The sequence below is a fragment of the Schistocerca piceifrons genome, chromosome 5 (genome assembly GCF_021461385.2).
Source record: "Schistocerca piceifrons isolate TAMUIC-IGC-003096 chromosome 5, iqSchPice1.1, whole genome shotgun sequence".
Classification (NCBI taxonomy): domain Eukaryota; kingdom Metazoa; phylum Arthropoda; class Insecta; order Orthoptera; family Acrididae; genus Schistocerca; species Schistocerca piceifrons.
Window position 1 is genome coordinate 478,524,951 of NC_060142.1, and position 15,463 is coordinate 478,540,413.

At 37.7% G+C, this 15,463-nt stretch overlaps 1 protein-coding gene across 2 annotated transcripts in view; it reads right to left on the reverse strand.

Moving 5' to 3' along the window:
* Positions 1-10,094: 10,094 nt before the first annotated feature.
* The window catches only part of LOC124798109 (EH domain-binding protein 1), a 187,264-nt gene continuing 181,895 nt past the window's right edge, over positions 10,095-15,463 (reverse strand). For both annotated transcript variants that reach the window (XM_047261365.1, XM_047261364.1), the window contains one exon: positions 10,095-12,140. The gene's annotated coding sequence lies outside the window, so the exon portion shown is untranslated. The remainder of the gene's footprint in view (positions 12,141-15,463) is intronic.

Here is a 15,463-nt window from a genome sequence, read left to right on the forward strand (position 1 = left end):
TCTAAGATAAGTTGTAGGGTAAGTATAGCCTCATGTGTTCCAACATTTCTACAGAATCCAAACTGATCTTCCTCCAGGTCAGCTTCTTCCAGTTTTTCCATTTGTCTTTATAGAATTCATGTTAGTATTATGCAGCCGTGGCTTATTAAACTGATAGGTCGGTAATTTTCACATCTGTCAATACCCGCTTTCTTTGGGATTGGAATTATTATATTCTTCTTGAAGTCTGAGAGTATTTTGCCTGTCTCATACATCTTGCTCACCAGATGGTAGAGTTTTGTCAGGACTGACTCTCCCAAGGCTGTCATTAGTTCTAATGGAATGTTGTCTACTCCAGGGGGAAGGATTTATTGTTTTTTCCCCTAGAACATATTTTTCCAGTGCATATCTGTGATCTGTCTTCTGTCTGTACATATATAAAATGAAATCCCTAACTACAGTTCTGTCTATATATTTGGGCTGATTTCAGGAACTACTGTAGGGGTTCTGGTACTGTTTCACTAATAGATAGATTGAGTCATGTGAAAGGTTTGTGTATATAATTCATAAATAATTTATGTGGATTGCTGAACTGTGATGAATTACAGTCTCCTGCCACTGTGAAAGCAATGCAATTGCCATCTAGCAGGTCTAGCATGCTGCCCCTGTAGCTCACACAGTACTCCATGTGGGAGAGGATGCTTGGTACCTATGTTATGTGGCACTGGGTGTTTTGTACTACCAACATTGCATGGCAGAGGGTGCACTATCAATGTGTGTGACGGAGGGTGCTATCTATGTACCGATATTGCATGGCAAAGGGTGTTTTGTGGTCTTGTTATATTGCAGCAGATGCTTCATGACAATGTGGTATGGCAGGGGGTGCTCCTTATGCATGGTGAGTGGCAGAGCATGATTCTTACCAGTGTTGCACGGTAAAGATTGCTTTGTATCAATGTTTTGTAAAAGAGAGTTCTTTGTACCATGCTGCATAATATAGAGCACTCCTTACTGATTCTGAGTGGCAGAGGGTGCTTTTTATTATTGTTGAGTTGCAAAAGGTGCTTCATAGTGATGTCATGTAGTGGAGCGTGCTTCAGACCAATGTTCTGTGACAGAAGTTCCATCCTATCGATGTTGCGTGGCAGAGGGTGATTCTTAGCAATATTACATTCGGAAATACAGCAGTAGGTCACACAGAATATGTAGTGCGTGCTGGACTGGCTATCACTCCTAACCCTTTGCCATAGGGGTCATATCCCTATGGAAGAACCAAGTGCAAGATCTGCTTGATTCACGCACCCAGCACATCCTACTCTCGTCCTTTCACAAGCTTATCCTCTCCACTCAGAAGCAGCATAACCTGTGAAAGCAGCCATGTCATATACCAGCTTGCTGCCATTTCTACCCAGCATTTTATGGGTCATGACCTCAAACCAGCTATCCACCAGAATAAATGGCCCCTGCCAAACTGTGGCTGAGAGCAGAGTTGACCACCCAGTGGTGGAACACACTGTTAAGCACAGCACACTCAAGTTCCATGGCTGCTTCACAACCCATGCTATCTGGATCCTTCCCTCAGCATCATCTTTTCTTAGCTACAGAGATAGGAGTTATCCTTACAATACATCCTTCATTCCAGTAATCCTCCTGGCTTCAATTTCCACATGCCCACTGCACCAACATCCTTTCACTGCAGTCCTCTTCCTCTGGCCTGTTGCCTCCTCCCAATCTGCTCCTCCCTCCCTCTTCCAGCCTCTTCTCTGTCGACTACTTCAGCTGACACAGCCCCGCATGGCTGTCTTCCAGCCGCGCGCGCGCACGTGTTCCAGTAGTACAGTGTGCCATTTTGTGTGTGTCAGTACTTGAAATCTTTAATTTAAACTTTTAAAACCGTTTTTCAAGCAGTTGGTTAAACAAATACCAGCTCTCTTGTTTCTTCTGACATTACGCCACATGTAAAAAGAAGTGCATATGTTACTGTAAAAGTAAGATGATTGGTAAATCCTAGAATTAACTGGTGAAACCTAAGACGGTGTGGTAGAAGTCTGAAATTTCTTATTATATGCATAGATTTCGAACTTTTCCCAAGAGAGGTTGGTAAATCTCTAACATGTACCCATACCAACTGGTAAAACCATATTCACTGAAAAAAATAAGCTTAGCAATTTATTGAAATACTTTGTATTTATTGTAAATTTATGTATTTTAAACATTCTTGCATTCGAATGTGATTATAATGAACAATATTCCATATTAGTGAATAAAGTTGCTCAAAATGTTACCTTCTCAACATTAATTTTTGTTACAACAAGGCTGGCTATTGTGGCATCTCAAATTACATAATATGGGAGACGATTTACACAAGCATTTTTTAGGTGAACACTTTCTTAAGCAATTGCACTTTTTGAATCCTTGTCCTCCAACAAAAGATTGTTTGCCAACCACTTCCCATAGACTAATTTCTTCTCTTGCTACTTCTTCAACATTGATCAAATTTTCCTTGCACAATGTAAATTGGTTCCTAGTGTACAATGACCTCAGTTTACCAGCTTTGGTACCAACTTGATAAAATTTATCATCCTGAATGTTTATCACACTACTGCTATTATAGATTTTGCATTAACTTTTACCCTGTGTACATTCTGTCCAACTGAATGCTTTGGAAATTTTTTGCATGAGACTCCTTTCATGTTCTTTGCCTGCAACTGAAGACCTTCTTTGGCAGCTTCTCAGATGCATTTCACTTTATTAACACTGTTGGAAGTTGTCAGCGTCTCATCACAGCCGTCAGCTGATGTCTGTGTCTCATTGTTAACTGTTGTCAAATCTTATGTGTCTGGTGTTTCCTCCACTGCTGCAGCTGCACTTTCTACCTCTGTTCCAGTACTTGATTCACTGGCACCAATTCCTTGGCCGTCATTTTCAGTTTCCTGTGAGTCAGTGGAAGTGGTGTTTAACATTGTTCCCAAGTCTTCTTCAGTGTTTGTATTAAAAATCATGTGGAACAACTGAGGTCGCAATGCCAATTTCATTGGAACCCCAAACATGGCTTCATAAGGTGAACGTCTGATCCCTTCATGATAAGCCCTATTTTTCATTGCTTGAACAAACCTCAGCCCTTCAGACCATTTTGAAGTTTCATTTGCTTCCATACAAGTTGATAATATATTTGTGACACCTTGATTTGCTCTTTCGACTGATCCCTGAGACTGGCTGTGCCTCAGCTTCCCATGGGCTATCTTTATATCACTTCACAAACCACATAAACTTTGAACAATTTGATTATAAAACTCTCTACCACTATCAGAATAAAGGACACTTGGGGACACCAAAGGTGGTAAAAACGTCCAGAAGATGATATGCTACTTTATCAGCCTTTTTGGAAGTTAATGCGCGGAGGATAACAAATTTTGCCAAATGCCCTTGATATCCAAGTAAGAACTTTGACTAATTATCTGGGTTTGCCTGTGTGTCGATTAAGTCACTTTTGTATAGTGAGTTCATTTCATTGTGAATGATACGTTTCACTACAGCACCCCTTTTAAATATTTATTGCTTTTTCTGACATGGCTCACATGATCTCAAATAAGTAACGATTGATTCAACAGTCACGTTCTTGTGCTTACGATTCAGTTCCACAATCATCTGTGTTTGGCCGCCATGGTCTATAGAAATGTGGGTCTCACTTAGAACGTTAAACAGTTCATCAAAACTAACATAATAACAAATTTCTTTTTTTCCAGCAGACACTAGTACTATGAGTTTCTCTTTATCTCTGATGTTGAGAACATCATATCGATTCAAATGTCTGTAGTGAACAGATGTTTTATTGGAAACAATTATTTTGTTTGTCACTTCACTTAACAGAATATTATATTGTTCAGCAGTTACATAAAAATTGTTAACCTCCTTCTTATTCACTGATTCACTTAAAAGTTCATAAAATCTGTTACGCATATCATCACTCATTCTGATGCAAAGCTACAGGAGAAACACCACTAAAACGAGTCACAGAGATGACTGTAAGCATGATGCTTCACACTAATTGAAACAACACAGCTGTGAGCGGACTGATAACTCATAATTGCCAACAAAGAATCTTATCCGAACACAAAATTGGCAACAATGAAACTTGTCTAAGCCTGCATGACAGAGTCGCGAGCCTACGATCCTGCATTTACCAGTCTGCATTGGTGAATTGTAAGATTTACGAATGTCTCATGGTAAAAGTTTGAAATCTATGCACATAATGAGAAATTTCAGACTTTTACCACACTGCAACGGTGAATCTTAGGTTTCACCGGTTAATTCTAGGATTTACCAATTATCTTATTTTTACAGTAACACACAAGTCTTAGACCAGGATCTATTTACATAGTATGTGAGCATCAGTGGTGTTTACTGAAACTATGATCAACCAACTGGTGAAGAACCATATCTCACACATTTGATAAATACATTTACTTAAGCCCTCTTAAGTACAATTAATATAAATCTATGATTTGCTCCACAACATGGGGGATGTTTTTGAGTCAGCTCTAAGAAAAAGAGTAAAAACAGTACATAACAAACTGTTTCAAACTACTTATTCACCATTCAACTGTTTGGACACAGCTCATTAAAACTAAATTTGTCATGTTCATGTTCCCAAGCCTGTCTTTTGTTCTTTTAGAACATTATTGTTATAAGGGTAGTTACATAGAGCTTCCACAACTCAAAAAGTTGGTGTTAATTTTACTTGGTGTGGTTCTATCGAGTCGTACACTCTTGCCTTCCTATGAACTTTGAACTCGCACAGCCACCCGGTTGGACAGGAACCTATATTTTAATGTCATTTTCAAATCATGGTGCAACTTGGCATTTTACATCTTAACAAATCATTGCAGAAGTGAGATGCAATAATTGAAACAAGAAATTCTAGAACTGATTAAGGATCAAACTTCAGACTTTTGGGTTCGTAGTGGCACGCTTACTGAGCCCCTAATTCACACAGTTATGCTCCACATTCCAAAAATACAACAGATTATTTGCATCTTTTTTTTATTTTGTTATTGTTAAATGGAATATGAACTTTGTGCTGCTTAAATTTTGTCTTTACTTGCAGTTAATTTTCCTCTGACTTATTTTTTCCAGAATGTACAGAGAATATGGCAAGAGACTGCCATACTACTGTTTTTAACCGGAAAATTTCCCTTTCTTGAAACATGTGATACTTCATTTACAGTCAAGGTGAAGAATACTTAGTGTATGTATTTCAGACAGCCTCAGCCTTAATTATATCCATAGCAAATTCACCAAACCCTTACGACTCTTTCTCTGCTTCCTTTGTATACCTGGTGCTCTGTGGCTGCACAAAATGTTATTTATTCACAAATAAGTCAAATGAGATCAGATTTCCATCTTCAGTGTCAATCGCAAGTCCAATTCATATGTGATAGCAATATGTACATATACAGATGGTAGTAGTATCATGTACACAACTTATAAAAGGGCAATGCATTGGTGAAGCTGTCATTTATACTCAAGTGGTTCATGTGAAAAAGTTTCCAACGTGAATATGGCCACACGACGGCAATTAACAAACTTCGAATGTGGAGTGGTAGTTGGACTAGAGGCATGGGGCACACTGTTTCAGAAATCATTAGGGAATTCAATGTTTCACTATACACGGTGTCAAGAGTGTGCCGACAATATCAAATTTTAGGCAGTACCTCTCACCACTAACAATGCAGTGGCTGACGACCTTCACTTAACGACTGAGAGCAGTTGAGTTTGCACAGAGTAGTCAGTGCTAACAGACAAGTAAAATTGAGTGAAATAACCACAGAAATCGATGTGGGACATACAATGAAATTTGTTAGGACAGAGTTGCACAGTTTGGCATTAACTGGCTATGCCAGTAGATGACCGATGCATGTGCCTTTACTAACAGCACGACATCACCTGCTGCACCTCTCCTGGGCTCGTGGCCATATCAATTGGATCCTAGACGACTGGAGAACCGTGGCCTGGCCAAATGATTCCCGATTTCACTTTGCAAGAGCTGATGGTAGGGTTTGAGTGTGGCACAGACCCCACAAAGCCATGAACCCAAGTTAAGATACTGTGCGAGCTAGTGGTGGCTACATAATGGTGTGCCTGTGTTTGCATGGAATGAAATGGGTGCTCTGGTCCAACTGAACTGAACATTGACTGGAAAGTGTTATGTTTGACTACGTGAAGACCATTTGAAGCCATTCATGGACTTAAAAGTCCCAAACAACCATGGAATTGTTATTGATGACAATGCACCATGTCATCAGACCACGTCTGTTCATTGAACAGAAACACGGCACTCCCAACACTTTCACAATTATAGACAGCTATAGAGTCAGCACGGCTCAATACCTCTGTAGGGGACATCCAAAGACTTGCGAAGTCCACGCTACATTGAGCTGCTGCACTATGCCAGGCAAAAGGTCTGACACAATATTAGGAGGGATCCCATTACTTTTGTCATCACAGTGTACACATCAGAAAGTTTGCTCTCTTATACTTGATTGGTAACATGGCTGTTACTGGTCTTACAGAGTTGGTCATTTAGTACATAACACAAATATTTAAATTTGTAATTTCATCATGATAAAAACTTGACGGTGACATCTGTTACACTTGTTGATAGAACCCAAACTATTTTTTACAAATGCTTTGTATCATCACTGACCAAACAGTTCAATATAACTTGCATACTGGGAATATATTTAGTAGTATATACAAGATCATCTTTCACTCAGCTACTACAATTCAAGATAAGAAATCCATTGTACACAAATATTTATTTTCTGAAATGTACACTCTAGTTAGTTATACTTAAAGTTGTACATAAAATGGCAAGAACTATGGTAACATTAGCACCAAATGACAAAATCAACAGTAAAAATGACAACCTGGCTCATTCAGTGATGTGTGCAATCATTTACATCATATTTTAAGTACAAAACTGAATTCTGAAATGGACATAAATTGCTTCCCATTTCACAGACGGTTTAAAAAAAAAAAAGCATTAGTGAGTATTCTAGTGAATAAGAAATAAGAGTATTATCAACTTTAAGCACATAAATGATTTCCATGTTGTAGGCAAACTGTAGTGATCCAAATTGAAATAAATATAGCATCTTACACTAACAGACAATCTTGATAAGACAAAAAGGTACTGTTGGGAATTTCTATACAACAGATTGTACACACTATATATAGCACACACCAAATCAGTAACATGAGTATATACCACTAAAAATGGTTACATTGAAGCTTTATGATACAAATCTTCAATATTACAAGATATGGCACAAATTTGTAAGTAGACAGAATTTTCTTTATTACACTTGTGAATATAGGCTAACTTGCCCACCTTGAAATTTGTTGTGCTTGTATAACCTGACAATTCTCTTTTATGGCCTAAATAACTCTGCAACAAGAGTGTTAAATTATATATATATATATAAAAACAAAGATGAGGTGACTTACCGAACAAAAGCGCTGGCAGGTCGATAGACACACAAACAAACACAAACATACACACAAAATTCAAGCTTTCGCAACAAACTGTTGCCTCATCAGGAAAGAGGGAAGGAGAGGGGAAGACGAAAGGAAGTGGGTTTTAAGGGAGAGGGTAAGGAGTCATTCCAATCCCGGGAGCGGAAAGACTTACCTTAGGGGGAAAAAAGGACAGGTATACACTCGCACACACGCACATATCCATCCACACATACAGACACAAGCAGACATCTGCTTGTGTCTGTATGTGTGGATGGATATGTGCGTGTGTGCGAGTGTATACCTGTCCTTTTTTCCCCCTAAGGTAAGTCTTTCCGCTCCCGGGATTGGAATGACTCCTTACCCTCTCCCTTAAAACCCACTTCCTTTCGTCTTCCCCTCTCCTTCCCTCTTTCCTGATGAGGCAACAGTTTGTTGCGAAAGCTTGAATTTTGTGTGTATGTTTGTGTTTGTTTGTGTGTCTATCGACCTGCCAGCGCTTTTGTTCGGTAAGCCACCTCATCTTTGTTTTTATATATAATTTTTCCCACGTGGAATGTTTCCTTCCATTATATTGTTATATATATATATATATATATATATATATATATATATATATATAGACATTAACAAATATCAGTTTCACAGAATATATACAGATACAAGAAATTATGTTGTGGTGTGACTCAATATACAAGTAGCATTATAAGCGCAATGTTAATAGAACAAAACCTTCCAACTACTGATTTTTCTTTACAATACTCAATTTACTGTAGCTGTAGATCCTCCCCACAAAGCTATAAGTTATGATAAATATGAAATGAAAGGAAAAGACCCATACTGCTTGGCAAAACTGCTGAAATAAACCTTATGCGTCAGCAAAATTAAATCACACAATAATGGGTTTAAAATATAACACACTAAAGTATGTCAGTATAACTTAAATTTCGATGATAAAAATAATGGTATTATTTTACAGCTAAAGTGACGTATTTCTATAAAACTGAAGCTTACAATGTAAAAGACAAAACTCACTGAATTTCCTTCACACAAGAAACTATCACTATACAGATGAACTTCCCATACCAGTACATATCATAGAATGTATACTTTCAGGCACGTATGTAATAATATTTTACACACAATTGTAAGACTTATTCTGCCATCGAAATAAGTGCATAAAAACTGATGTTACTTGGAAAGTGTATCTTCTATCAGTCACACCAGAAAAAGTCAGTCAATTTCATATTTATTTGTATACTGTTTTCTTACTCAGCTACAACACTTGCATCTTATTACTTACATAAAAGCTACAGTTACAAACATGGGGTAAATTTTTAGTTTCTTCATAAATGAAAGAAAAAAATCATATCTTGCACAAAATGGTCTACAGTAAGGAATGGATATATGTTGCAGAGTTATGTCATAAATTGATTGTATTGTCAGAAGAAAATTATCATAAAAATAAATTACAAGAAGCATTATAAAGAAAACAGTACATTTTTATCAAAGACAAATTAATGTAATTACCTTTCAATCAGAACTTCACAATATTTCATATTCTACATACTAATGAAACTCCGCATTCATCAGACAGACAACAAGAAAATGTAGTAAATGTAAATGAATAACACACATCATTCCTGAGATTAGACTCACATTCACATCCTAAACACACAAAAAAGAAAGAAAGAAAGAAAGAAAGAAATGTCTCAACTTTTGCAGACACACAATCATGGAAATAGGAACAAAACTTATCACAAGTACAATAAAAAAGACCGTAACACAAATAGTTGCTAGTGAGTATTTGCACTTCAAATTAAAAATTATTCACTACTGTATACACATTCAACAATATTTTTACAACCTTGAACTTTAAAAACTTGCAACATACACGTGGGTGGTCTTACAGTAGTGCACAAAGAAAATGGAACATTGATTTGTGCATTTTGGGCATTAGATTGAGGCATGAAATATCCACTTACAAACATTTAACCAAAAATGAGTATAACATTATAAATGTAATAGGAGTGCAACATGTTGGGGAAAAAGCAAGGAGGGAGAGCCAATAAATCATAAAAAAAACTAAAAAGGGTAATTATCACAACACAGATGGTTTCATTCATCTTTCAACCGTCAAATAAAAAAATTGTCACAACCACATGCTAAACTGTTGTTTCATAAATTAATATATAAACAGATTAACAGGTTTTAAAATTGCACATCCAATATGACAGCAATAAAATGGAAGCATAATTTGTAATGAAATTGTAAAATTTTCTAGAAAAAATGCTGATCTATTAATATTCATTATACAAATATGCAGCTTTAAAGATAATGTCAATGGTACAGAAGCAACAGCGACCAAACTTGATGCTGAGCTGATATTTATTGAACATTTAAGAAAAATAAAAATTATGGAGCACTGTTCCCCACAAACTTGTGATGGATCAGAAGAAATGCTTTTCATTCTCATAAATTTTTAAAGAAAATGAGGAAAAGGGAGGGGGGGGGGGGGGGAGAGATAGATAGATAGAGAGAGAGAGAGAGAGAGAGAGAGAGAGAATTTACACAATGCCTTTCGATTTGACACAATATTTATATAATCATGACAGTTTAATATCACAGGATGTGTTGCAGTGCACAAAAATAATAATCAAGCATGCATGTCACCAGCAGACACATGACCTTAAGAGACACTGTCACAGAAACTAATGTACCAAGTGAACTTTGCACTCTGAGAGAGTTCAAGTATTTCCACCCTTCAGTGTGAAAGACTGAATCAGCTATGATTGACTGACCTGTCACTGGCATTTGTTAACATGTTAACCAAATTCAGAGTTTAATAATACGAGTTCAGGCTACACACAAACACATTTATTTTGTTAACTAACACATGAATGAAATTTATTGAACATAATAGCTCCATTATTCTGAATTCACACACAGAAAATTGTTACTAGTATCACTGTGAGTAATGAAAGGCATATTGTTTTTCTAATATTTAAAAGAGTACTGGTTGCCAGAAGGCAACTGTAATTATATCTTCCCACATTTTAGACAATATTTTCTGTTGTTGTCTCCAACTAAAAACAAATTCTTTTTATATTATTATGTTCAACAGGTGTTTTTCTTTTAAAATTTGTATCACAAAGGGCAAATTGTCTGCAGTATGCCACACATCTACAGCTTGCACACACTCATGAAATTCTGTATAAAGTGTAATTTTGATCAGCTGAACCCACCCAAGTCTATCTGATGTTATCTACAACAAACTTGCTTGTTTATCAGCTCATAAAATGGCAGCATGCTGATATCATTCAAGAGTGAATTAGTCTCATGTTGTCCAAGTTCGATTACCTTTATGAGCCAAGAAGGATAGAAATTTTGAAGGCTTTCTGTCTTATTCTTTATAAATCTATAATCAAGAAGACATGAAAACTTTCACAATTAGGTGGCAAAATCACTCAGAGCCCTGTAAAAGTAAATCCAAGAAATATTTTCTCGCCTTTGTTAGTCCACATTTAACTTGCTGTCTATGTTTTCAATGTCTTCATTTTCTCCACATTTTACACAGCATCAAACTTATATGTTCCTGTATTACTGTGTATTAAAAATACCACTACTAAAGAAATGAATCTGTCCTGTGATGGTTGATAGCTAGTGACTTGCTTGTCCCCTTAACTAAGCCATTTCTTTTGTATTAACTGCATTTTATGACTATGTTGATTTTAGAAAGTATTTGACAAAGCACAACCATGTAAATCACATGTGTCTGACAGGGCAGCAGCAACATTAAAAAATAGAAAAGGCCTAACACAAATTAACAAACAGACCAGCATTTCTGTACACAAAAGTATTACACATGAAATCTGATGCAGCACATACAAATAAAATAAGTCACATAATATTCTTCTCGGGTGTGCAGTCAGATCATAACGTCATCTTGACACAATATTTCAGTGGTCCAACTGGCCGCCATCTTCAGGTGAGAGTGTTGGTACACAATCTCGCCGGAACTGACTTCTCAGCGCAAGCGGCGGTCCCTATAAAGGCTACTTGCGCTAGAGGGCAGTTACGGCACCTTCTTGCACACGCGTTGTGGGCCTTCTGCGGCCTTTATAGGGGCCGCCGCATGCGCTGAGAAGTCAGTTCCGGTGAGATCGTGTACCAGCACTCTCATCTGAAGATGACGGCCAGTTGGACCGTGTCAAGATGACATTATGATCCGGCTGCACACCAGAGAAGAATATTATCAGTTATTACGCCGGGAAAGCCTTCGGTGTCACAAAATAAATCACAGTCTCTGCCAATTACATGCAAGCAGACTCATTGTGCACTTCAACATCTCTCTGTATTTCCAAGAAACAAAGTGGGATTTGGGTGATTGTGCCAAGACAGAATCTGCACATATCCAAAAGAAATAACAACAAAAACAGAGAACACAAATTAATTTCTAGGTAGCCACAACAGTCGCACATATACACACTTGTGTTCTTATTACATAATGGAGTACAATTTTTAAAAAAGTGTAAAAACAAGACCCAGCAAGGAGCACACGGCAGCGATATGATGATGACTATGGTGATCTTTGGCAGCACAATATTTTGATGACAGCCATATATGTATATACAGTCTTCTATCTGGAAAAAAGAAAAATAGTTAAAAATTCCTGCTCACTCTTTTACACTATAGGCACATGATAAAATAATTTCTAAGACACCAAAATTTATGACACCACAGTTTAAATGTGAAGGAATACATGTTGGTTTATAGCACAGCTGTTCACTAAATTACAAATGCCAGAAAAGTTGTACAAAATGAAATAAGAATATGCTTTGGACAAAACAGAAGATACGCACAAATCAAATTTTTAACTACAGTGTTTGATACTTGACAAGGAATTCCAACAATTACCACGTACATAATGATATTTTACATCATACACTAAAGACTTTGGTAAACAAGACAATATTTTTATCATTCTTTGAAAAATAATAAGTCATTATTTCAAACAATCCTTTTTTCCTTGTACCCACTTCCCATACTATTGTGTCTGTCAGGACATCATACACAAGATGCAAGAATTTTTTTCAGCTACCCTTCCTTTTTAACACTATAAATCAAAGTGGCTGGGCATGTGGATCAAGAACCACAACTATAAGTGCAGGAATTCTATTCATCATTCAATTATGTATCCTCCACGGGTCACCTCTTTGGCCTCTTCCTGTAAATGATGCAAAGCCCTATCATTTGGTTAAATTAACATAACAAACTCCTCCTTTCATTTTGTGCATTTGATATTACCTTTTCATTTTCACATTAAGGTCAATACTTTCTTAATCCCACAAGGACTTTTAAACTTCTTGGCAGATCAAAAGTGTATGCCAGAATGGAACTCAAACCTGGATCAAGTGATCTACCAGCTGTGCTATACAAGCACAGATCATGACCTGCCCTCACAATTTTCCTTCCACCAGTATCTATGCTCCTACCTTCCAAGCTTCACAGAAGTTCTCCGGCACATTTTGTGAAAGGCAAAGGTCCTAGGTTCGAGTCTTGGTCTTGCAATAGTTTCAATCTGTCAGGAATTTTTAAATCAGCACACATTCACTGCTGTAGAGTAAAATTTTGTTCAGGCCAAGGACACTTTTGTCTTTGGTAAACTCTAATCACAATTACTTACCAATCAGATGTATCTGAAAGATAAATACAGCTGAACAGATGTGGATTTCACTACTGCCCATGTGTAAAGGAAGATAGGCATAAATAAATGCCCCTTCAATAACCAAAATTTTTGAGGAAGAGCAAAAATCCCATTGAAATAGTCAATGCTTATTCATGATTTCTGTGGCAAACATCCATGTGGGACAAACTGTTTTACATCCTGTACACCAAGTATTTTTTATCTTTACAGACAGTAACTGTTTAAAAATTACAGCTTCTAGTGTGCTAAGGTATACAACAGGACTTCAAATAAGTCTACAAACTTCCATTCTGTCAACCAAGTTTAAGAATATCTGTGCTGATCCACCATTAAAATTTTTGTCGGGCAGAAAGTCAGTAGAAAATGGGAATTACAAAACTGTACTTGTGTAAAAACAGTGTGTAGTGCGTTTAAAAATATTCAGAAGGCTACTGAACATTTCAAAGCACAATGCATTGTCGCTGATGAAGCCAACGAAAAGGCAAAGGATGCTGCATATATTAATTTCCAAGGATGAGTCTTAACAGAATTGCTCGAGACTCAAAGAACAAGACTGCTGTTAAGAGCTTCCTATTGAAGATTGCTTCAAAGTGTACCACAACGAAAGTTTATTTTAAGGGATCATGTACATTGTCCAACATAATAAAGGTCTAATATTAACAATTCTTGAAACTCTCATTAATTATTAGCAAATAACTTCTACACTATAGCAATTTTTATAATGCTGCCTTCCTGCACCAGCTGGCCTAAAAAACGCTAGTCACAAGCAGAGACACTACTGGCTTTAAGGGATAATTGCTTGGATGGGAAAATTTTTTCAAAATCTTTAAACATAATGGACCTTCGTGTATACCTATTCAAACATTATGTATGGCACATTTCCACAATGCAGCAGCCTACTAATTAACAATGGAGAATTTATGTTGTTCTCTGTCTTTTATATAATCACGTTTGCCGTCTTATCTCTTTTTGCAAGGCCTTCATGTACAAGCACTGAAGACACTAAATCAAACAATGGAAACTCCACATACGAATATCAACACTGTAGGAAAAGATAGATTGCTACTTACTGTAAAGAAGAAACGTTAAGTTGCAGAGGGGCACAATTAAGACACACTCACACAAAGTTTTCACCCACAGCCTTCATCAGCAAAGGCAAACAGAGAAACACATCATTCGTGCACACAGGCAGGCAGACTTCACACACATGTAACTGCCAACTCCAGCAGCTCAGACCAGACTGTAACTATCATGTGGGATGGCAGCAACAATGTAGAAGGAGCAGGGGAGGAAGTGCAACTAACAGCACCTGCAATTCGACAGCCGTCACTCCTTTCACACCAAAAAATCGTTTACAGCATGGCCACCTGGTAACTGATGCTGAAGATTAGATGGGTAGATCACATAACTAATGAGGAAGTATTGAATAGGATTGGGGAGAAGAGAAGTTTGTGGCACAACTTGACCAGAAGAAGGGATCGGTTGGTAGGACATGTTCTGAGGCATCAAGGGATCACCAATTTAGTATTGGAGGGCAGCGTGGAGGGTAAAAATCGTAGAGGGAGACCAAGAGATGAATACACTAAGCAGATTCAGAAGGATGTAGGTTGCAGTAGGTACTGGGAGATGAAAAAGCTTGCACAGGATAGAGTAGCATGGAGAGCTGCATCAAACCAGTCTCAGGACTGAAGACCACAACAACAACAACAACCTGGTAATGGCATATCTACAGTGAAAAGCACTTCCTTGTTCAGTATGCCAAGGGTCTCACCAAGGCCTTCATGTACAAGCACTATTCCCCAGACCTAGTCTGCAAACAGGTCTCCCGTGCGATTTCGCTCCACACCTCCCATTCCCCCACCAACTCAAAGACCTTGCCACAAAGGCGAGCCCTCTTTGTCACCGAGTACTACCCCAGACTGGAACAACTGAACCTTATCATTTACCAGGCATTTGATTACCTATTATCATGGCCTGAAATGAGGGAGATCCTTCCCACCTCTCCTAAAAAGGTGTTCCATTACTCACCAACCCCCACAAGTCTAAGTCCATCCCTATGCCATTCCCAAAACCTAACTCATTGCAACAAGGACCATGCCCCAGTGGAAGGCCCAGGTGCAAGACCTGTCCAATCCACCCAACCAGCACTAACTATTCCAGCCCTGTCACATGTTTATCCTATCCTATCAGTGGCTGGGCCACCTGTGAAAGTAGCCATGCCATTTACCAGCTCTGCTGCAAACATTGCGTAGCTTTTTA